The following is a 24,802-nucleotide window of genomic DNA, read 5'->3' on the forward strand; positions in this document are numbered from 1 at the left end:
GTTATACATGAACATGCCTACTTGACCTGAGAGAGTAATTCTCCTTGACAGTGTTCCTAAACTTCAAATTCCTGTGTAGAGGAAAGGAAATTTTGAATTACCTAGGCAGTGTAATACTGGATTCTAGCTTTCCTGCCAGAGAAGGATGATTTGTTGGGTTACATCAGCTTTTTTTTAAACCCTTATCCTCCATCTTAGAATCAATGCTTAGTATTGGTTCCAAAGCGAAAGAGTGGTAAGGGTTGGGCAATGGGGGTTAGTCACTTAAACCTGTTTGCCTCAGTTTCCTCACCTGAAAAATGAGATGAAGAAAATGGCTGACTGCTTCAGGATCTTTGCTAAGAAAACCCCAAATGGGGTCACAAAGAGTCAGACACAACTGACAAACAACAACAATCAGCTTCAAGGGGTGCCTTATAGATAACAAGATAGGTTTAAGAGTTTGGGGACTGGACTTTCTAGAAAAAGGAGATTTCCATATGCATGATGTGCCTTGGAAAAAAAGAAGAAAATCACCCATTGAGTCCCTGAGCAGTGTTCTATTAGGAGAGGTGAGTCAATGAGTTATAGCCCTAAAGTGATTTGCTTTCTGGATGTAAACAGTGGGCAACATTATGAGCTTGGGAGGGACTATGAAACAACATGTCAAAGTCAGGGACTAGAAAACCGATCAGAATGTCAGCAATTCCAAGTTCAGTTTCCTACCAAAGGGGGCTCTGTAAGTCATTTGAGTGCCTTGTGTGTTTCTGCTCTATTTATGGGCTCCTTTGAGTCCTTTGAATCTTCTGCATTTTCTGTGGGATGAAATAAAAGCTCTCCTGCTCATATGGATTGCTACTTTGAGTGTCTGACACCCTCTCATCCACACCTGAAGAAACCTAGATCTGAGTCAAACATAAGCGATAGTTATGGGTTTTCCTGGAGTAATTCCAGATAGGAGCAACAAATTTATGTCCCTTGCCCTGGATTCAATCTGTGTGAACTTAGAGCCTTGAGAGGCTTTAGGTTACACTGAAAATGCTTTTAAACCTAAGTAATTCAATATTTATTTCTGTTATTTTTTTTTCAAAGAATTGCAGCATTTTTGCTATTTCTTCCTAGGTTTAGATACATGAAATTAAATGCTACCTTCTTTAGGGCGCCTTGGTTGCAGTTTGCCTAAGTTGACACCATAACTTTGGTTGTGGACTATGAACAGCCAGGGTTTCCATAGGCATTATTAACTGATAATGCTATACTTTTCTACTCAATTGTGCCTTAAAAAAAAGTAAGTGGGGCACATACTCTGGACTTGCTTTCCCAACCCCTAATCTCAGTGTTGGACCTCCAAAATGTAGCTAGTACTGGTCCCCTCTGGATTCTAAAGGGATCCTGAGGGCATTGGGGATAGTTTTCTTTTCTCTCTTTTTTTAAAACCTCTGACTTCTGTCTAAGAAGTGATACTAAGTAGTAGTTCCAAGGCAGAAGAGCAATAAGAGCTAGGCATTTGGGGGTTTAAGTGACTTGCCCAGGGTCACACAACTAGGACTAATGTCTTGGTTTTCTAGTGTAATAGCTTCTAAATCCCCACTGGTGTGCTTCTCTTAATGAGTATTGGTTTGTATCAATTAGTCAGCAAGGCTTGATGAGCTTTTTGAAAAGAGGTAATAATGGTATAGTAAGGATAGCAGATAGAGAACATTCTTCATTAGTCTGTGACACATTTTCCTAACAGTATATATAGAGAGAATGTAGAGGAAAATGAGCTCAAGCTTAGAAAATACATATAGCAAAGACATAATTCATCACTCATGCTTGCTGGAAGTCCTTTTCTCCCCTTTTTGGGATGCTCATGAATTCCTGTTAGGTACAGCATAGCTTTTCTGCTAGGCTCCTTATCGTCTTAAAAAAGGAAAGCTGGCTTTCCCCAGACTGTCTAGTTTGTCCTAGAATAGACATGGCATCACCTATTCTGGGGACACTGCCAGGACTGGGACTTATGAACCTCTGAAGCTTACAAGGTCCCTCTTTGGTCAAGGTGGGAGATTGAAGTCCTTGGAAGTTTGGTGTAATCCTCTTATCTCTAAATTGCCAAGCACTTGAGGGCTTGATTCCAAAATGGTTTGTTGGTTCTGTAAAAGCTGTACAGGGCATGATCAAGTCCCCATAACTCTAGTTCTAAATATAATCCTTGTATCACTTCATTTCACCCAAGAACCTCCAAATAATCAAGAACTTTTAATACTTAGTCTAATGCTCTGATAGATTCAAATAGAAGTGTTCTCCCCTGGTTAAGGAATCAGGGATTAGCATCTTGTTAGTTATAGAGTAGGGTGAGTGATTGATGTGATCAATGCATACCTTTACATAAGATTAAAATTACATTTAAATAATGAAGTGCAAATAACATAAAAATTCTGTGTGGGATGTAGGGTGGTACAAGACACAGTAGCTGCCCCTAATTAGTTGAAAGTCTATTAATAGGGAAAATGAGACACTAAGCTCTGAGTCAACTACTATGGTTTCAGCAATTTTTGAAAGAAAAGGCATTATAGGCAATAGAGATAGAGATAGTGATGTTATTCCTACTAGTTGAAACCTAGTATTTTGAAACTATATATTGGAACCTACCATTTTCATTTTTTTTAACCCTTACTTTCTGTCTTAGAATCAATACTAAGTTCCAATGCAGAAGAGTGATGAGGGCCAGGCAATTTCGGTTAAGTGACTTGCCCAGGGTCACACAGCTGAGGTCCTATTTGAACCCAGGACCTCCTGGCTTTAGACCTGGCTGTCAGCCCACTGAGCACCTAGCTGCCCCTTACCAATTTCCTTTAAGAACAATTATGTTAACTGATGGAAATACTACTGCTGATGGACAGATATTAGTTAACTCCTTAGTGAATTATTCATAATTCATGAACATCAGAGAAACAGCATGGTAGAACAGATAGAATGTTGGACTTAAGAGTCCGAAAGAACTGGATTCATATGTCTGACAACTAAGCAAGCAAGCATTTAACTTCTTACATCCTTGGGCAGTGCCTCGGGTCCTATTTTCCACCACAAATTAGGCTGTGATCTGTGTTAGTGGCAGAAACATAGCTGTGTATGAACATCAGCTTTAAATAATTAGGCCTAATTGTATGGTTAAGAAGCAACAGAGACAGAGGCCATAATAGAAATAACAATCAGTAATGAGGTAAAATCGCTTAGAAAAAAGATTTCAAGAAGCAGTCAAAATCAATACCCTATTCTACAAGTGGTGTCTGCACTAGCAAATGGAAGATGACTTTTATATATAGGTGATGAAGAAAGGACCACTGTTATGCATTGATTTTTTTAGCTACACTCACACACAAAGGCAGAAATTACCATCATTAGTTATTTCAATTCAAAGGATGGTGACACCATGAACAAAAAGATAGTAATCCAGGAACGATCTGACTATTACATAAAGCAAATCATCTTTCTGAACCATAATGATGTGCTTCTTACACAGTATATTTTGCAACTACTTATTCTGTGAACATAGCAATAATGGATTCATAGCAACCCTCAAAGGTCTTGCTGGGGGTACACAAATTCACAAACATATCATCTCTCACTTTTCTCAATATAACGGGAAGCTCCTCTTTTTTCCCACACACGTATCACCCATTGGAATGACTTTTCTCAGGGGATAAAACAATATCTTAAGGCCCCACTCCTTTGTTAAGCAAGTTTTTTCCTTAGAAGATATTGAACCTGTCCTTGAGACTTGGCAGGCTCAGGAAGGCCAGAAGTTAGGCCATACCCGTATCTTTCTCATCACCCAAGTACAAAAACATCCAAACATCAGGACCTGGAGTTCTTCCTTCAGGCTTCAAACCACAGCCCAACAGCATGAACAGCAGAGGCAGGAGAAAGATGCACTCACCTTAGTCACTCTGCTCTGAATCTCTTTCCCCTGCTGTGGCTAAGCAATAGCTCCTTTTGGTAACTGTTAGATGGACTGCGAGCATCTCATCTTATTCCACTTTTGAACCAGAGGTACCCAACTGGCTTAGTCAGACCTGGGCTAGCTTGATCAGCTCTGCTCTACTGCACCTGTTAGTATCATATCAACTAATTGGGCTAGACGTATGGCCAGAGAAGGTAAAGACAAGGAGGTGAGCATCTAAACAAGTTTAGACTTTTAAGGTGTGCACACCTTACCCAAATTTCCCCCTTTTCACCATGGAAGAGGACTCGGCTTCTGCGTAGCCCCTCCATGAAACCACATGGTCCCTAGGAGTAGAGGAAACTGTGCCAGTTGGAGACACAGACTGGTTTAATACACATGCTGAAAAGGGAGCCAGAGACTTGGGAGAAGAGAAGGAAATGATGCCAGGTTGCTATGTGAAGGGGAAAAAAGATTAGCACAGTTGGCAGCCACGTGAAGGAGCAAACCCAGACCTATTTCCTCACTGGTACTGTGAGGCAGGTGGACTGCCTAGGTCCTGAAGGAAGGTAAAACCTACCAGAAGAGAGAGAGGGATATTGAGCTCTCTAGCAACACCCCCGTAGCATAGAACCATAACTTGAGAGGACTCTACCAGTCCCTAAGGGTCAGGGCCAAATTGAGGAGAAGGGTGAGTGGTTTATCTAGCAATACCAAGTGTTTTCTCCTTGTAAGGTTTCCAATGAGGATAATGCTTTTAAGTCTAGATGTTTGTCTAGATCCCTGAAAAAGGTTAAGTCCATTTGAAAGGGAGTTGTTTTGACTGTTTGGGGACTCAGCAGTATAAATGAATCCTCTGTGATTTTTGTTGGGCTAAAAAAAGAAAAAAAAAACTTGTCCTGTATTTGCTGTTGTTAGCCTGAGTGTTTGCATGAGCGCTGGGGGCTCTCTTAGACACAAGCCAAATTCTGATATTACTAGGAAAAATCTTGATTAGGGACATAACCTTTAAAAGTTATTGTTAGAAACAGTCTTAGAAATGGAATCTATGGGGGCAGCTGGGTAGCTCAGTGGATTGAGAGCTAGGCCTAGAGACGGGAGGTCCTAGGTTCAAATCTGGCCTCAGCCACTTCCCAGTTGTGTGACCCTGGGTAAGTCATTTGACCCCTATTGCCTAGCCCTTACCACTCTTCTGAAGGTAAGGGTTTAAAAAAAATGGAATCTACTCCATGTAAGCACAAAGCTGTGGTTCCAAACTATGGGTTGCATTATCCGTTTCAGTCTGGATAGATAAAGACTGAAAGAAAACATACTCAGAGCTTAGAATGGGAATGCAACTATCCCTATGGCAGAAATTACTATTTTCACCAAATCCTAGAATACTAAAATGAGTAGATTTAAAGTTTTTTTAATCCTTACCTTCTTTTAGAATCCATAAGAAGTATCATTTCCAAGGCAGAAAAGTGGTACGGGCTAGGCAATTGGGGTTAAGTGACTTACCCAAGGTCACACTGCTAGGAAGAATCTGAGGTCAAATTTGAACCCAGGACTTCCTGCTTCTAAGCTTGACTCTTAATCCATTGAGCCACTTAGCTCCCCTAAACTTAAGGTTTAAAGATGATCATTTTGCATAAAAAAGAACAATTTTATTGAATAAAGCTAGTATGGTATGGATTTTTCTATATAAGAAATGTGAAATAGAAGTAAATTCTGAGAAGGTTTTAAGATAAGCTAAATAATAAGTTATGATTATCCACCTGGTTATCCCATAGATATCTTAAATTCTGCATACTCAAAAATGAACTTATTATCTTCCCCCTAAATCCATCCCTCTACTTAATTTTCTCTAGTTCTATCAAGAGCACCACCATCCTTCCATTCAACTTAGCTCCAAACTTGAGTCACTTGTCATTTGTCTCTGTATCTCACCCCCAATATCCAATCAATTGTCAAGCCTTGTTGATTCTGCCTCTGCAACACCTCCTGCATGTGACCTCTTCTCTTCATTTACACAGTCATTACCCAAATTCAGGTCCTCATCACTTCCCACATGGCCTAGACGCCCAGCTGGTTGTCCTGCTTCCCATCTCTGCCTTTTCTAATCCATCCTCCATAAAGGTGCCAGAACAATTCTCCCAAAGTAGACGTCTGAAGGTGTCACTCTCCTACATCAGAACCTTCAGTGGTTTCTTATTGTCTCTATGACGGGACACAAACATTCACAATCTGGTTCCACTGTCTTTCCAGTCTTATTTCACATCCCTCCCCCTCACACATGCTATAGTCCAGTCCAAAAAGCCTACTTGTCTTTCTCCTGCCCCTTGCCTTCGTATAACCTGTCCTCCCATGCCTGGAAAGGCTCCCCCCCACTCCCACATCAGCCCTACCCCTTGGAATCACAGGATCACAGATGCAGGGCTGACAGGTACCTTAGAATCCCTCTAGTTCAATCTCTTCATTTTAGATAAAGGAGTCTGAAGTCCACAGAGACAGAGGGACTTACCCAAGGTCACACAAATGAAAAGTGTTCGATACTCAATATGAAGCCAGAATTCCTCCTACCATACTATACTAGTTCCCCCAGATTCTTAACAGAGAAGGGATTTGATCTATGGAGTTTGGGGTCATAGTTTCAGCAAGCTTCTAGTGCCCCATCCTGCTAGCTACCAACCAGCCCTGACTTCCTCAGGGGCTCAGTTCATGGGCCACCTTATTTATGACAGTGCTTCCCCTAAATTACTTTATTTTCTTTGTCTTTACTTATTTGTGTCCATGTAGTAACCTGTCCCTACTGCCCCATTAGAACATGAGCTCCTTGAGGACAGGTCCTGTCTCACTTTTGTCTTTGTATCCCCAGCAGCTAGTCTACCACATGCACACAACTGGTGCTTAATGCTTGCTGAATTGAATCATTAAGGAATATCTTTATGGTTCATCATTAGCATTTTTATTTCATGTTATGTGAGACATGCATGGTCCTCACTTTGGTAAATAACAACAACATGAAGAAGAATCTATTTCATATAGTGTTTAAAGTTTGCAGAGTGCTTTCCTTCCAATAATCCTTTGGTTTAGTTTGTACATGCATTATTATCTCTTTTACAGATGAAAAACCTGAAACTCAGAGAGGTTAAGTCATTTGTTAATGGTCACACAGCTAATAAATATCATAGACAGATGTCCACTGAGATTCCTGTCAGAATATTGAGCTGAAGGGACACTAACATTTCCTACTACGGTATTTCCTATGCTCTGGTGTTCTAAGCATACTCACCAGAATACTTCACCACGTATTAATGCATACGTTAGACGTTGTCATTTATTCCCATGGGTGCCAAGTTAAAAATATAGCTGTTAACTCCTTCTGTTTCCCTGGCAGCTGCTGACTTACTCTGAAAGAGAAAAAAAGAAGAAAATAAACTTCCTCCTTCAGAAACCTTGGGGTGAGGGGAAGAAGAGAAACAGATCTAGAAAGGGGCGTGGGTAGTATGTGAGCTGGCTGAATGTGAGAGGGACTGTGTGGGGGAGAATGTGTGAAAGATAGGTGTATGTGCAGTTTATGTATAAGTGGGAAAGGAAGTTTATTGGAAGCATGAATATGCTTCTAATTTCTAACTAGATGAAAGATTAGGAGCTTTTCAAGTTGAGAGGGAGAAAGCAAACAGGTGCAATTCCCTGAATTTGAGGAAAGAGGTGTCCCACTCCTCCCCAGGTGTCTGAAAACAATCAAAGGAACTTGGAAACGTAGCTCTGGGTTTACACAGATCAGATTCAATTTTAGGGACATCATACAAATCACCTTATTTTGACTGATAACCCAACCAACTTTCCCCTAGGAAAGTAAAACTTCATACTGTATCTAAGTCTCAACAGTTAAAAGAAAGGAAGCAGAGATCCTATGCAAAGCACTCAGACTAACAACACATTGGCTACTTGGCAGATTTTATTAACCTGACCAAAAAAATAGCCCTCCAAAATGAGAAAAGAGCCCATAAACAGTTAAAAACAACTTTCCTTTTCCCTCTAGTGGGTTTCCACTCACTCTAAGGTAGTGATGGTGAACCTATGGTACGGGTGCCAACGATGGCATGTAGAGCACTCTCTATGGACATGTACCTTTCTCCCTCCACCACCCCCTTGGGTGAGACTTGGGTGGAGCTGCTTCCCTCCCCCCTTCCTCTGTGCCTGAAGACATTTTTCACATCCCCTACCTCTCTGCCCAGAAGCCCAATAGGAGCACTTTCTCCCTCCTCTGGGTGGGGTAAGGAGGGGGGAGTGGAGGGGACTGAGAAAGAGGGGGCCTGGTACTCAGAGGGGTGGAGTGGGGGCAGGACCCAGCACTCCATCTTTAAAAGGTTCCCCATCACTGCTGTAGGGTCTTGTTCAGTACACCAGACTCATGGATTTAACCTAGGGCTGAAGTCTCCTGTAAGGGTAAGGCAATCAGAGTCAGTAAAGAGACCTGGATGATTCTGTAGACCTATAGTACAACTCTGATTCTGCCCCCTCCCCACCCTACACACACACACATTCCCCCAAAGAGCACTTGAGGTCTATGGAGTACTGATGACCCTCCACTAACCATGGGGGACATGCACAGTCTGCATAATTCACAGACTCCATTTCTTAGGTCCCATGGCTTCTTCCTCACTGGGGCACACTTGGTTTCTCACAGGGGTCTACAGCAGATGAGCAGGTACCTTTCCTCTTTTTGTATCTCAGCTCTGGTCTCTACAGCTGTTTGTTTGGCCACAGATATTTTTAAAAGCCAAGGCCAAAGGGTGACTAGCTATGTTATAACCATCATAATGTTCCAATGTAGTATGAATAGGGATACCTATATTTTGTATAGGGAGACATACTTTTTGCTGGAACAAAAGCTTTATCTATAGGTGGCAACAAAGGACTTTTACATTTTGTATAAAGAGATATCTTTAAGGTCAAAACTAAGTCTATATCACCTTTGGCAATGAGGATCATGAGGATCCAGAAAAATGACAATAGCCCTATACACAAAACAACTTTAACTAAAGTTAACTAGTCTTGATTCAGAAGACCAAAATAATTCAGACATGTAATGGGGAAAAGATCAAATGGTTGGGGAAACAAAGGTTTGATCTTCTGAGCATATTGATTTATTAAGCAATGCATGCCAATTGCCTAACAAATCAGGACCAAACCCCTTCCTCAGTTTAGGGCTATATTCTGAATTCAGGAAAATAAATTTTTATACATTAAAAATAATCAAATAAGATCAATTAATTAAAAGGAAACAACATAACTTTTGGTAATATGATTTCTAATTGGATAAAGATGAGAGATTTTCCAAATTGGGAGGGAGAGAACAGATACAATTTCCTGAATTCAGGAAAAGAGGTTTCCTACTCCTCCCCAAGTATCTGTAAACAAAGAAAAGAAGGTAGAAACAATACCTGATTGATCAGTATGGAGGGGGGGCAGTTTTCAGATAAGATATATAGGTTTCTTGAAATATATAATTATGAGAAAACTCTTTACATCAAACTTAGGATTTAACTACATTTCTGGTCAATATAACCTAGGTCTTTGGTTATGGGTCTATAAACAGCGAGTATAAGTGATCCAGTTTCCCAGCTATGCAGAGTAAGGTTCAAACAATGTAATACGGTTTTCTCCCAATTTTCACAAATGAATAAAATTTTCTCACAAGATAGAATTCGGACTAAGCCTATAATTAAATAGAAAGGAAATTGAGCTAGCTCCAGAATTGTCACAAGATGGTATCATTCTAGTTTGCTCAATTCCCACAAGTAACCAGTTGCTGTCCTAATCCCCATCAATTTATTCACAACTTTCTTACATATATGTATATGTACATGTGTGTACATATATATACATATAAAATATGTGTACATATAAAATGTATAGTTTAAGTGTGTTATTTCCTTCTTATGTGGTTTTTTTTTCCAGGAAAGGAAGGCCCAGACTTAGAGAGAAGCAAAGACATCAGCTGCCCATCAGAGCCTCTAATAAGCACAAAGCTGAGGGGACTAGCTATCTGCTGTTTATTTATTCATTGCATTTATAAAATGTGCCCATCAATAATAGCTTTTGACAGGTATGGAAAACTAAGCATCCAGTAATCCTTGGACTAATACCAGATAAATTCACCATGACTCCAAGAGTCACAGTGGACACCAACACAAGGGAATGCCAGAGTCAGCACTGTGTCTGTAAGACTTTTAAAATTGAGAAACACACACACACACACACACACACACACACACAGACTCCACAGAGAAAGAAGGCTATCAAAATTAAGGGACCTGTGCTAGAATCTCTCTCTCTCCATACAAGCTCAAATCTAAGAAAGTAACTGGGGAAATAAATAATATGTTATATATTTATATATATAAAGCAATTATAATACACTTTCAGACACATTATATATTATCTTGTTTGAGCCTCATAATAACTCTTTGAGATAGGTAAGGAAGGTATTGCTATTTCCTTTTTCTAGAGACAAGAACTGGGGTTCAACTGATTTGTTAAGAGATAAACAGTTAATAAGTGATGGGGGCCAGAATTAAATACTAGATCTTCGGATTTGAGGTCCAACATTCCTCACAACAGCATGTTGTCTTTCTGGTTAAAGTCAGATTCCAGGAAAAGAATGGGAAAATTCTGTTTGTTAGTAGCCTAAATATTACCAGGTGGTCTCCCCAATGTTCCAGTAGCCTTAAATTGCCCCCTCCCACTTTCTTTGTTTCTTGTAAATGTCATTTCTAACAGCATAGAGAATATAGCAGTTTGAAGGCACAGGTTTCCAGCAGGGTTGTCATTTTAAGAGCATGAATTGCCCTGGCCATACGTTTTCCCCTTTCCACTAAAAGTGTGGTAACCCATGGGAGAATGTACCTCAATTTGTATCAGAACAGGCAGTGGAGTGCGTAGAAATCTTTCTTGGATCATGTTTTCTTATACTGTTTAACACGATGTCTTTTGCTTTGAACTAATATATCTTATGGTTGGTCTGGTTTTTTTTAAAAAAAACATTAATAGGGATCTTAAGCTATGATCTTAAGTGGATATTGACCCAAAATACACCCCAAATCTGGAGTAGCTTTCCAGTGACTGGTGTATTTGTTGGCCTGGGAACAATATCTCTGGGGATTCAACTGGGATACCTATTTGGGGGTATTCTAGCATTGCAGAAATATATGGAAGACTTTTCCTTTTATGCTTTTTCTTACACTATAACTGGTCAGCAAGGTTTTATGTGGTTAAAAAAAGCCCCCTGACTTTCTGTGCTATTGACAACTCTACTACAGAAAGGCAAGGGTAGGCAGATGGGATTAAGAGTTACACAGCTAGAAAGTGTCCTATGAGATCTTACTAGGTCAGACCAGGTACTTTGAAACTATGGTTGTGCATCAGTGTTATAAAAGTATCATCGTTCAATGCTAATGTGATTAAGGGTTAAGATAGACAGCGCCACAGTTTTTCAGTAGTTAGAAAACTGGTACACAGTAGCAGGACTTCCTTCAAGCACTGTTAGCTTGGGTTTGGTACCTTTTGACAATCATGCTACAATTAAAATGATCTCTGATTTTGGGGTATGAATATGTTTCTTGATTATATTAGGTTTCTTGGTTAGGTCAGCAACTTATGAATGTAGTAGAATATTACTGGGATGTATGGGCACATCTGTCAAGGCTTTGACCAGAAAGGGCAGCTTCCTGAATGGTAGAGCTGGTATAACTAGTAAAAAAAATTCAACTTCTGCCCTATTTGTCTCTATTCTACCCTGAGTCAAAATTATTGCATTCTAGAATTAGCTGTCCTACTCCTTCCCACTGTGTTAGTAACCAAACTGCTGCACTTCCTACAGAATACTTAAAAATACTTAAATATTTTAAAGGTAAGACTTTTTAAAAGGTAGTTTTAGCTTAGCATCTAAACCTGCAGCTTAGCATAGAAAGGATACCTTTTTTCTTTTTTGAGAAAGAATTCTAAAAACGGTTAGTCAAATTTAAGAGTATATAATGATTCCACAAATCCTATTCTGAGATTTCATTAATGAATTGAGGTGACCCTGAATTTTTGAGTGCTATCCCAAAAGAGCACAAGATCTGCAGTCTTCTATTAGGCTCAAAAAGCTCTGATTCAATCTTGGCAATAGACCATGTTTCAGCTAAGAGAATTACAGAGGGCTGATCACCTGAAAGCTTTCCAAATGGACTACCTGAGAGATAATGGTTCCCTCTCCTTGAAGGCCCTCAAGCAGAGACTGGATGACCACTGAGAAACTATGTTATGGTGGGGATTCCTTTCCTGTATCAGTAGGACTAAATGGCTAAAAGTCTCTTATAACTCTGATTCTGTGAAACTAGATTAAATGAATGAGAAAAACATTTATTAAGCACATATAATCTCTGCCCTCCAGGAGCTGATACTTTAAAAGGAGAAGATAATGCATTTCTGCATAAAGGGAAGTGATGGCCAGAGAGAGAGTCTAGGAAGCCACAGGGATGGCAACTGGAGTCACAGGGCATTTGATATAATGGCAGTAATTTGAATAATGGCAGTAATGATTTTTATTAATATTCCCAGAGAAAGGGAAAAAGCAGTGGGAGTGACAGGATGGAGATACCTGTAGCAGCATGACAGCAATATGGTCCAAGAAGCCCAATGGGTTTAAGGCTGGTACAATATGGTGAATTCTTATTAGTCAGGAGCACAGGAGGTCAGAGAAAGAGGCTGGAGCACAGCAGAATGACAAGAAGATGGCCAAAAAGAACCATTGCGAGTATGAAATACTTGGTGATAATTTTTTTTTGGCCATGGCAACCAATGAAATGAAGGAAAAAAATAGAAACTTTTCTTTGATCCTGTTCATTAATGGTGGCAGAGGGTTGATAAAGAACACCAACATCGCTAAGAATCACACAATGTTTAGGTCTAGGAGCATTAAACTAGCTGATTGTATTCTAAAAGTGAAACCTTTGTCTAATGAGTGCTGACTGAAGGAAAGGAGTCATGTAAGTCTTGACATTCTTGCTATAAATTAAAGCAAAAAACAAAAACAAAAACAATCAAAAGGAAATTGAATGGAAGGATGGTTCACAGGATTTCCTTAGAGAGGCAAATCAAAGGGTTAGTGGAATTGGTTCTGTCATGTTTCCAAACGCATCAAGAAACATGATCTTATGGGACATTTCATTACTTTACAGTGCAGTGTTTATAATAAGTACCTTCCAAAAGACCTTCTTCATAAGAAGAACTGCAGCTTACGTGTAAACATCAGTTGCAAAGAATGAGGAAATAGACAAATTCTATGTAGAACTTGATGTGACCCCCCTCTAGATTAATTCAACATCTATATTAATACTTGGTGACTTCAAAACAAAGGTAGGTAGGGGCAGTTGGGTGGCTCAATGGATTGAGAGCCAGACCCAGAGAACAGAGGTCCTGGGTTCAAATATGACCTCAGACACTTCCCAGCTGTGTGACCCTGGGCAAGTCACTTAACCCCCATTGCCCAGCCCTTACCACTCTTCTGCCTTAGAACCAATACACAGTATTTATTGGTTCTAAGATGGAAGGTAAGGGTTAAAAAAAAAAAGGTCGGTAGAGCATAAGGTGAAGAAAAATATGGGGGAAAATATGGTTCAAAGGCAAGGAATGAATGGGAGATATTTCAGACTCGTCTTCTACATAGAACCCTCATGCCTATATATCATTCATGTTGAGAAAGGAATTAGAGGACACTAGAAATGGCAAGAACAAAAATAAAAACACAAACAAATGATGTTGATTATGTTTGAACCGAAAACAACTTTTTACTGATTTGAGTCTGTACAAATTAGACTGCTGACTTGTTAGAGCAAAGATAAAATGTAATGCAAAATAATGAGAAAGATTTTTCATGAAATTAAAACAAATCTGACCTGGCTTATTGGAACAAACTGCTGCTGCAAAAAGGGGGGAAAGATTAGGCGAGGGTAGATAGAAGAATGGACATTGATTTAATTAAAACAATTTCCTACAAAAATGTAACTAATATAAATCAGTTGCCATGAGACCAAAAGAGCTGAGAAATCCCATTAGTAAACAAGCGATCTCTTTGTTAAGCAGAAACACATGAGAGCCAAATGCAATATCAGCTTAGAATATTAACTCCTTTGTAAAATTTTGAGGAGATACGTTGGAAGAGTATATACAGTTTAACCCTACATAACATCAAGAACCAGTGGAGAGGAAAACAAGGTTACAGAAAGTTTGTGAGAGACCCAAATCAGCAAAGTTATCCCAATGTCATTTAAAGATGAAACTGGAATGACAATGAAATGGCCAAAAAAGGAAAAATTTTTTATAGCAAACTTGTTTTCACAATCAAGGATAGTGGAACTGCTACATTTGGACATTTAGCATCAGAAAACTGAAAGTACTACCTGAGGAAGTAGAAATGGCACTCAAGAAAACAAAGGAAAAAGCAGCTAGACCAGAACAAGAATATATAGAGGCGGTTCTAGGTGGGAAAATGCAATTTTAAGGGTACTGAAGGATTAGTATTCAAGGAATATGAAAGAAGATAGCAAAGATGTTGGGGAAGGAAGAGGGTATAATTAGACCCTAATATTTTAAAAAAGGCAATCAAGAGAATATCAGTAACTACCAGTATACATTCTCACTTTCCCATTCACATGAAGTTTTTATGAAAATCATTTAGATATGCATCAAAAGTATCCTTAAAGAGGATACTAGAAAGGAATAAACAGCATACTTGGGTTTTTTCCCTTTTCTTTTTCTCTTCTTTCTCAGTGTGAAGGAAAAAGAGCAAATTTTTTTTTTGTTGTTGATTAAAAAGAATTTAATTTTTTTTTTTAGGGAAAAAGCAAACTTTTGCAGCAGATCACATTTTTAGACACACAACTGGCTGAAAAGAATAGAGAATCCAAGATCCCACTGTGCTTCTAGCTTAATGAATGTAAAAGTGTTTGATGTGAAAAGCAGAACACAGCCTTAAAGGCCCTCCTCAAACAATGAGTCTCCCATGACATGAGTCAAAATCATAAATGATTCCCTGGAATATGTTACACCAGAATTGTCTGTTTGATAACCTTTCGATAAATAAAGTGAGGCATCAGATAAGGGGATATATATTAACAAAAGGTGTTAATAGTCATAAAGAAAATCTAGCACAAAGTCCAAATGGAAGAGGGAATCCCTATGGATAGTATGATCCTCTGCATGCTCCTGTTCAATACATTATATGTAAAACATATCATCTATCGTCTAGTGACTCCCCAAAGGCTCCATCGTGATCCTGGGGTCAGAGAAGGGTCAGTCTATCTCTTTAACTCCTTATGACCCCATCTAAATTTATCTAGGTAAAAATTTTAAAACAGAGGTATTATTTAGTTCCCATCTGGGATTTCCCTCAATGTGAATAGCAGGGTCCTTCCTATAAAGGAACTCATAGTACAATGTTGGTATCAGACCCAGAACAACTTTTATTCCCAATTTCAGTTTCACTCCTTTACAGTTTTCCTCATAATCTGACTTTCTAGCAGTTTAATTGGCTTTCCGAGAGTTCACCTTTGTTGGGAACCTTTAATAGTCCATACTTCCCTTGCTATAGTGTAAGACATGCTCCTTGACAAGGTAAGACAAACTATTCTTGACAAGTATCAGTGCCTGGGGCTGTCCTAAAGTGAGATGATTGATGGGAGCTCGGATACCTCCAGGGGATGAGTTTTAGTGCCTGGATAACACAGCTACCCCAAGATGGTATGCTTGGCTTGGACCCTTACAAGAATGGAACTCTGTTGGGAGGAGCTAGCTATCTTTAGCGCTAGTACAGAAGAGGCTGAGCAGGCCTTTCAGTTCAGTTTCATAGATTCCAAAAATCTGCTTCTTAAAAACTCATCAGAGTTCCCCTACCAACTCCCCACACTCATTCATTTTATCATCATTGCAATAAAAAAGTAAATGAAATTCTCACAAGACTATAACTATATATATCAAGAAAATAATTTACCATGACTTACCAGGGATGCAAGGATGAGTCAATCTTTGATGATTCAGTTGGAATTAATCATTTAAACAACCGAGATAATAAAAATCATGTGATTATTTCAACAGATACTCACCAAAAAAGCGTTAAGAAAATACTATGTAATATAGTCATGGAGCACACTTGGATTTGCCCTTTCTAGGGGGCTGCATAGAGTATGCAGGCAGATAGCCTTTGTCTCTTCTAATCTACTATTTCAAAGCCTGGGTGGGTGGGTTACTTCCAGTCATATGCAGGGTCTTACTCTGTGGGATGATGAAGAGTTGACTAGTTAGCTGCTGAGCCAGAGAATCAGATTACTCAGGGGACTTGTTAAAAGAGAGACAAGTTCCTGCTGGGGTCTTTTGGCTATGAATCTCCATGGAATGGGACATGACTCCAGCGGGCAGTAGGAAGCCCAGAGCCCTTCTCTATCCCAATGGAATGACTATCCTGCCCTTGTAGCAGTTAGTTCCAAGGAGACTTAAGCAGTCGAGTTTGCATTGGAGACCTGGATGCTGCTGTCTCTCTTTGCATTTGCTCTTTCTTGATCTTAGGAGAATGAGTATTCTATGGTGGATGTGAGTTTTGAAGGGTCAAGAAGTCTTGGGAGGCAACTGGCATAGCAGAAGCAGTGGTATTCGCTGGAGTAGCATTAGAAAATTCAGCTACTAGAAGGAGGGGGGCAAGTCTGGTTTATTTTACTAGCAACGACGAAAAATGACCAGATGGTACCCAATACTGAAGTTAAACGTGAAAAGCCGTATTGTAGCAGTATTGTATAATCATGCTATTGTTCTGATTAGGTTCAAAATATTAACCTCCTAGTCAATTTTAACCATAATTATAAGTTTAGTTTCTAAGTTGTTTAAATCATTCTATTAATGCATACTATGAGCCTTTTATATTGAGCATTCTTTATTCTACATAGGAATAAATTCTCTGTCCCTTACCTGATATATACTATACACTTTGGGGGAATGTTTTTAAGATGTTCGGCCATAATTATTGCTATAATTAGCAACTTCCTCCAATTAGAGATTTGTTAATGAACTGAAAAGTGTGAGAATGGTGAGTCTAACCCCTCTAATTAAAGGCAGACTTCAAAAAAGCTGAAGCCAGTCTGTGACAAGGCACAGAACAGAGAATGATGCGGGTCACTAGTCCCTGTACTCTCTGCTGTGGTTCTTATGTTGGAAAAGCAATCATTTATGTTCATGTCAATAAAAGCCCAAGCATCCCAAAAGACTCTGGGTTCTCATGGACAAGGCTTTATCCTAGGGGCCTGATGCAAAAGGGTCCATTTCTCTTTTTTATTCCTTTTCCTCCTCCCAGGAAAGGTATAGGTTTTCCTAAAGTGGGTAACAGAATTCCTTCCTCCTATGATATTAAACATGCCATTTGGGTATCAGAGCAACTCAGAAATGTCACAACGGGTCGGAAGGGTCAGATCTACTGGTCCCAAGTGGCATGGCTTTGGTCCTTTAGCTGAAGGGTTATCTTCCCTCTGAAAAACATATTATTAAGGTCTTACCTCTGCAAGGCCAGTGCCCAGCTCTTGAACACTGAATTAACCTACCCAAAAGGAAAGAGCCCAAATTGTAAATGTCCATCCTCAGTATTTCTAGTCTCTGACTTTTGCTAAGAAAAAGAAGCAAAAAGGCAGAAGCACTCCCCTTTCAAGTTTGCCTGAAAAAGTAGAGGCAGATTGTCATGTGTTTACCCTGTAAGACAGCATTTTCTGCTCCTCATGGTTAGAAGAGAAAGGAACTCCTTCTGTCACTGAGGCCTGAAAATACAAGGGAGAGAAAATTCAAGAAAGAAAAAATGAGTTTTTTTTCCTTTCTTATAGGATTATAAGTTCATACATTTGTAGCTAAAGGATCTTCATTTGGCATTAAGTAGCTTCTTTATGCCGGACTGTGCTAGATGCTGGAGATACAAGAACAAAAATAAAACTATCCATGATACTGATGGAGACTGGCAGTGGGCAGTGGAGGGCACTAATAGAAACAGGATCCTCATGCTCTGAAATCTTGCAGTTCTCACCAGTTAGCACTAGTTAAGCATCAACTGCAAAACCTGTAGTTCTAGCATTAGTCAAACATGCACTGTAGAATCTATATTGTTGATCATTTACCCATTCTGTATCATCAATTACCTTTACTGGATCTGTAATATTCTATGCTGGCATCAGCTTTGTGCCTGCTCTACATCATTAGTTACTCGTGTTATTCTTTATTTACCTTAGTTCTAAACTGCTAGGCATTATTAACTATCCATAGTGGTCATCTACCATGCTGTATCCCCTCCCTACATTCCAGAAGGATAGCGAGACATCTCCCACATTGACAAATGATGCCAGATGGAACCATGGGGAAACATGGCACATGCTCATTAAAGGCTCTGGCATTCCAGAAGGATCCTCCAAATCTGTGCATGTTCCTTATTCCCTTTCTGGTGTCCCCAAAGTTAACCTCTGATGTGCCAAACCCAGAATCATACCTAGACCTAAATTTGGCCATCCCCATTTTCCAGGGTTTTCTGGAAAAGAGGAGATTTCCCTGGAGTGGGAGATACTAGACCCCAGGCTCTAATAAATATGCAAACCCTGATTCACAGCCCAAAGGGCTACTCCAGGAACCTGAGAGTTGCCACTCCATTAGCCCAGGGGTATGGAGCTGCTATTCCATCTGTTCCAGAACTGCTACCCTACTAGCCCTAGGGCTAATTCATCAGTCCCAAAGCTATTTGATTAGCTCCCAGGCTATTCCATCAGCTATTAGGCTATTTCATGACCTTAAACCTCTTCTTCAAATAAAATTCTTTTCTAACTTCTGGATTGAATGTAGTTTGAGCCACCCATTATTGGGGGGAGGGGAATAGAAGTCTTTCTTATTCTTTTTTTTTTATTACCAAATACCTAAATGTGTGTTCTTCAAACAAAAACTGTCTAATAAGTAATCTTAAAAGATGAAAGAGGCTGCCAGTGGAGAAATTTAACCTAACTAAACAGAACTCTTTCAGACATCACTAGGACACAACCTGGGCAGTGTAAGGGGGGGAAAGGGGTTATTTTTTAAAGGGTTGGATTGGATTATTTAAGAGTGTGGTCACCAGGAATTTAATTTATTCCAAAGAGATTTATTTACAATTTATTTACAAAGTGTAGAAAGAATGAAGAAAATTAGAGAGAGGATAAGTAAGATATCTAAGTCTCTCTTCAAGAGGTAAATCTCTTCTGAGGTTAGTTTTCTCAGAAAATCCAGCAGTAAGAGTCAGCTTTTCACTCACCACGTTTCAGTTCAAAGGAAGAGATTTTAGAACAGCTTCACCAATCTCAGGTCCAGCCTCCACTCCCAAGAATGAAGAATTGTCTCCAGTCTCCACTTCCAAAGAATGAAGAACTGACCCTCACAGGAAGTGACAGCTCCTTTTAAAAATGCTTCTTTTGTGTCACTTCCTGTGTCTTCCCCTAATTTTACATCTACCAATCACAGTTGAAGCTTTGCTTTAAGACTGCCCTGGGGCAGTTAGTTTAATTCTGATTCGTCACCCCCTATTGTACATGTGGGTCACAGACCTCCAACTTAATGATTAAGTGGGTTGTTTATACTTTTGGTGATTAGATCCAAAAATGGGCAGATCTCCATACTCAACCTTTAAATAGGGTATTTACACTTTTGGTGATTAAATCTAAAAATAGTCAGGGGTTATAATTTTAATCTTCACAATAGCCAAATGAAATTTAGACAAGGAAACATTTTCTGAAAGTGAAAATTATTAAGCAAGGATAGATGTTATAAATTATTCAAAATTGCCTTTTCCAGGAGGAGCCTTAAAATATAGGATAGTTTCTTAACTGTATGAAATTATTTGGTACCTTTGCTTGCTGCCTAATTTCAAAAATTAACTAGATGACCTCTGAGAGTCTCCCTTTATTTCTATGATTCCTATCTTCTTCTGCTCACAGCTTGCTAAAAGGTAACTTTTTCTGTGAACAATATGGATGGAAGTTTCTGTATCAGACAAGACATTCTGGCCCCATTTTGACTTATGGTCTTTTCATTTTGGTTTTATTGATTTTCATTCCATCATAATTGCTATGCTTTTTTCTCTCATTTAGATTTCCTCTTCCCTTTATCAGAATTTCCTTCTGTGTTCCCTGTCCTCTATATTGAAATTTTATTCTTCTTGGATCAACACTTCCTTATCTACCATCTTCTTTTCATAAGTAGAGTAATATAACAAGGCCCTTTTATCTCTTAGACTGCTTATTCACTAAAATCAGAATAGGTGCATTTCATTTAAAAATAACATATTGCTAATCATATTACCCATCTGAAAAAAACATTTTCCTCTTTCCCATGACATCTTGTGCATTTCACTTTGCATTTCCCATAGCTTGTCTCTGCTAGGCTCAAAGAAGGAATTCCTTTCTTGGAAGGGAGGCTAGACTGGCTCCTCTCAATGTTAAGATTCTATGACTCTAAGCTTTAAAAAAATCATAACTATGTCTCAAAAATTATTATCCTAATTTCATAACTAGGAAAAAGGCAACAACACAGAGAGAATGTCTCATAAGAGTAAGCAGTAGACCCTGAATTTCAACATGAACTCCAAGATTACTTGCCTAATCTCTGGATTAGATAATTCTTTTTTAGGTCTAGACAGACAAACTTGACCTTGAAGGCCCTTCTATGAGATTAGCCAAACTACAACCAAAATTATCAGATCTCCCTCAATACACAGAATTTATCAATTTACTTCCAATTTTTGATATGCTTTCAGGGTTGTTTCCATGAGCCCTGGCACTAATGGCTCTGACAGTTATTTCCTTTCAATTTAAGACAGTGCTAAAGCAGCACTGTCTAAACTGTTTTCAATGCTTCGGCTAGTCTATAAACATAGTGTAATTATTCATGCTCTAAATGAAAGACATTTGTCCAGTGAGTTGATATATGACTGGAGGAACTAAACCCCGAAAATATTGAGCATTATTAATATGTGAAATCAGAAGATATCAAGAAATTGCCAGTAAATGGAGGGACTGCACACAGGACCTTCTTGAAGAAGCAAAGAAAAGAGTTGGTTAAGCAGTTTCATGATGTACCCAAATAAAACAAAAAACATTTCAAAGAATAATAATTTCACTTTGTAGGGCTCACAATTGATGCAGGCAAAAAACCAACTGCAGATCAAATGCCAACATACATTAGAGAAGATGATGAAATGGTGAAAGCCTATGAAGAATCTGACAAGATCTTCAAAGTCAAGCCATGTAATACTAGTGACTGATTTCTGTATAAGGTTTAAAAAACTGGCAAAGCACTTTTCATACACCATTTCATTTGAGTTTCACAATAATCCTATGAAGGAGATTCCATCATCACCATTTTGGGGATAAGTATGAAGATTGGCTATCTCCTGATTGTAACAATGAAGATACTTAGCTCTTCCTTTATTGTGAAGATTAAATTGTAATCCCCTGATTGTAACAATGAAGGTACTTGGCTCTTCCTTTATTGGGAAGATTAAGTTGTAATCCACAATCTATTTTTAGACTTTAATCCCCAAAAGGTGATAACTCAGTATTTTAAGTAGATCTACCAATTTTAACTACAAAAAGGTGTTAAGCAATTACTAAAGGTGAACTAACCAAAAAAGGTATTAAGTAACCCAAAGGGTATAATCTAACCAAAGAAGATGGGAACTAAAGAGTGGGCAGTTCTGGAGAAAAGCATCTGCTGTGATTGGTAGATGTGAAATTTAGGGGAGGTGACACAAGAGAAAAAGATCTTTTAAAAGAGGACCAGAGGCCAGAAGAAGATTTCAGAGATATTTGATTTGAGAGATTCGAGTTGGATGGAGGATATTCAATTCGAGGAGATCAAAGAGCTCTCTGACTTGGAGGAGAGACTGTGGAACTGGACCCCAGGAGGAGCTCATGCAGGAGACCTCAGACTGCTTTCCATTTTAGACAGTCACTGTTGGTGAGTAAAAGGCTGACTTAGTGACCCTGCCTTTCTTGGAGGTATAAACCTCCAAGAAAGGCCCATTGTCTTGAGATTCTTTTTCCTGATTAGGGCCTTAGTATTTATACCTGGCTCAGAGGAAGCTGGAGTTTCCTCTCTCTCTCTCTCTCTCTCTCTCTCTCTCTCTCTCTCTCTCTCTCTCTCTCTCTCTCTCTCTCTCTCTCATTCTTTAATATCTTCTCTCTATTATAAATAAACTACCATAAATTCTCTTTCCTTTAGTAATTCATTTTGGGATTTAGAAATGAAATCCCTGATGACCACCTAATTAAAATATTTTAGATTTTAGTCTCAACCACAAAAAAATTCAACATAAGAAAATTAAAGGTTAGTGAAGGAAGAGAACATGCCTAGGGCTACACATTACTAAGTATCAGAAAGGTGAGATTTGATCCAGGCCTTCTAGGCTTCAAGGCCAGCATTCTATCCAGAGCATCATCCACAAACCATACTTGAAGGATGACATGGAATAAATATTGAAAAATGTTAGATAATATGGTTCAAGATCCAAAAATGAAAGTGACCAGTGATGGTTAGATTGTTAAGAAACTCCATATTTATGTTTTTTAGTATCTTCCTCAAAAAAAAAAAAGGTAAAAGTGCTGGAACCAAAAACAAACAAACAAACAAACAAACAAAACCCCATAAAATCACGGGTCTTAAAGGGAAATAACTGATTACTAATGTGAGAGTCATTTTTTTTGCTAGTATTTTTTTTCTTTTTTAAAAATTTATTTGGTCATTTCCAAACATTATTCACTGGAAACAAAGATCATTTTCTTTTCCTCCCCGCCCCCTCTCCCACCACCTTTCCCTCTCCCATAGCCGACACACGATTCCACTGGTTATCACATGTGTTCTTGACTTGAACCCATTTCCCTGTTGTTGGTATTTGCATTAGAGTGTTCATTTAGAGTCTCTCCTCAGTCATATCCCCTCGAGAGTCATTTTTAAATCAGGCATCAGTGTGTAATCAGATAATCAACTAATTAAAGCAAAATAAATGCCACATTAAAAAGATAAACAAGAGAAAATGATATTGCATAAAGTTATGGCAGATCTAAACTGATTTATTAAAACAATTAGTGCTGAAAATTGGAAATGGGTAAAGAAAGCTACAAAAAAATGGTGTGGATTATAGTTATTATAAGAGTTTAACTACCATAGAGTAGTTGACTACAATAAGGAGGCCAAAGGACCTATCTTTAGACATCAAACACTTGATCTTTTTTACCAAGCAAAAAATAAGATAGCCAATGACAATACCAGGTTGATGTACAAATTTTATTTGCAAAACATAATAGAAAAGGATTGTAAAACCTTATTTGGCATGCCATCCCTCAACACACTGAAAAGCAGTGAAAAGAAAAACAAACCTGAAGGAGAAAGGTTCTATATTATAAAAATATTTCTAGCAGCTCATCTTGTGGTTTCAAGGGACCAGAGACAAAGTGGCTGCCCATCAGCTAAAGAATGGCTGAACTAGCTGCAGCATATTAATGTAATATTAGTATACTCTTAACAGCTGATGCAGATAAACATAAGAAGATTTACAGATGTACTGATGCAGAACAAAGTAAGTAAAACCACACAAGCATTACATGACCACAGCAATTTAAAGGGAAACAATACTACAAGATATCAGAACCCTGAACAATACAGTGATCAATCTTGAATTTAAATTATTAACAGTGAAACCTGTCTCTCTCTCTTTGCAGAGGAGTAACTATAGAACTGAGGCATATGTTGCCAGATATGTGTCAAACCAACATGCTTATTGGTTTTGGTTAATTAAGCTACTTTGTTACAAAGTTATACTAGAAATGTTCCTGGGGATTGATAGTGATGTAAAGGGGGGAAATAACTTCAGTGCCTTTTTTTTAACTGAAAAAACAAGTCTGCAGAAATCCTGGCATGATATCCAGGTAATTCCAAGAGTTGAAAATGGAAGGAAGATAACAACTAAGTGGAGAATTGAAAGGGTTTACCAATACCAGTATCATGATCTATTCTCATCATCAATAATGACTCTGTGCCAGGTGCTCTATTCACTGTGACATCTAGTTGTGCCTAGAAGTGTGGATTAAGACATATAGAGGTTAAGTGACTTGCCCAGGATCACAAAGCTAGTGAGTATCTGAGGCTGGATTTGAACTCAGGTCTTCCTGACTCCAGGCCCAGCCTCTATCCACTTTATATAGGAACTAAATACTCTTTGCTTAGTTAAGTAGATTGTTTATTCACTGGGATCAATGTTAAAGGAAATCCCTATTGCTGGTGATATTAATTAGGATTAAGTTTAGTGTATCAACTTTTCTATTAATTACTAATTAAAGACCTTTATGTAGCTAGACATGTTTCTGTCTTTGGGAATCAGAATGAATAAAAAAAGTTTATATTCACCATCAACCAAGCATATTTCAAAATTCTTGATTGTGGTTTCCTTGTTATCTGATCTGCTGCAAGACCAGACGTTCCAACAACCTCATTCCCAGGCTGTGAGGAAGGTAGCACATTCTTCCCATTTCTTCATCTGTAAAATGAGTGGTGTTGAACTACATTGTTAATGTCCTTTTCAAATCTAGAGTTCTATAAATTCATGATTCTTATCCCTCAGGTGTCAAGAATCTAATCCATGGCGATTGTTGAGGACTTTTCATTTTTCTGTTCATTTATTTGATTTGCATAATGTGTCCTAATGCTGCATATGAGTGGACTAAATTAGTCTGGCAGCTCTAGAAAGCTACAGTTAGAGTCCTTTGGGGAAGGAGCTCTTATCTTCCACTCTTATTTTCTAAGAGGATTTCATCTAGGTTTGGGTGATGTGTG

General features: G+C 38.7%; 1 long non-coding RNA gene across 2 annotated transcripts in view; it reads right to left on the bottom strand.

Annotated features, from left to right (window-relative positions):
• LOC103098296 (uncharacterized) overlaps positions 1 to 22,653 on the bottom strand; it is a 45,998-nt gene extending 23,345 nt beyond the window's left edge. Inside the window, exons 1-2 of one of the 2 annotated variants that reach the window (XR_008913605.1) lie at positions 17,662 to 22,653; positions 7,176 to 16,204 (exon numbers count right to left, since the gene is read on the bottom strand). This is a non-coding gene — a long non-coding RNA (uncharacterized LOC103098296). Of the gene's footprint in view, positions 1 to 7,175 lie in introns of both variants that reach the window. The other variant, XR_008913604.1, reaches the window with a different exon arrangement.
• Positions 22,654 to 24,802: the final 2,149 nt, after the last annotated feature.

Source organism: Monodelphis domestica, chromosome 7, assembly GCF_027887165.1.
Source record: "Monodelphis domestica isolate mMonDom1 chromosome 7, mMonDom1.pri, whole genome shotgun sequence".
NCBI lineage: Eukaryota > Metazoa > Chordata > Mammalia > Didelphimorphia > Didelphidae > Monodelphis > Monodelphis domestica.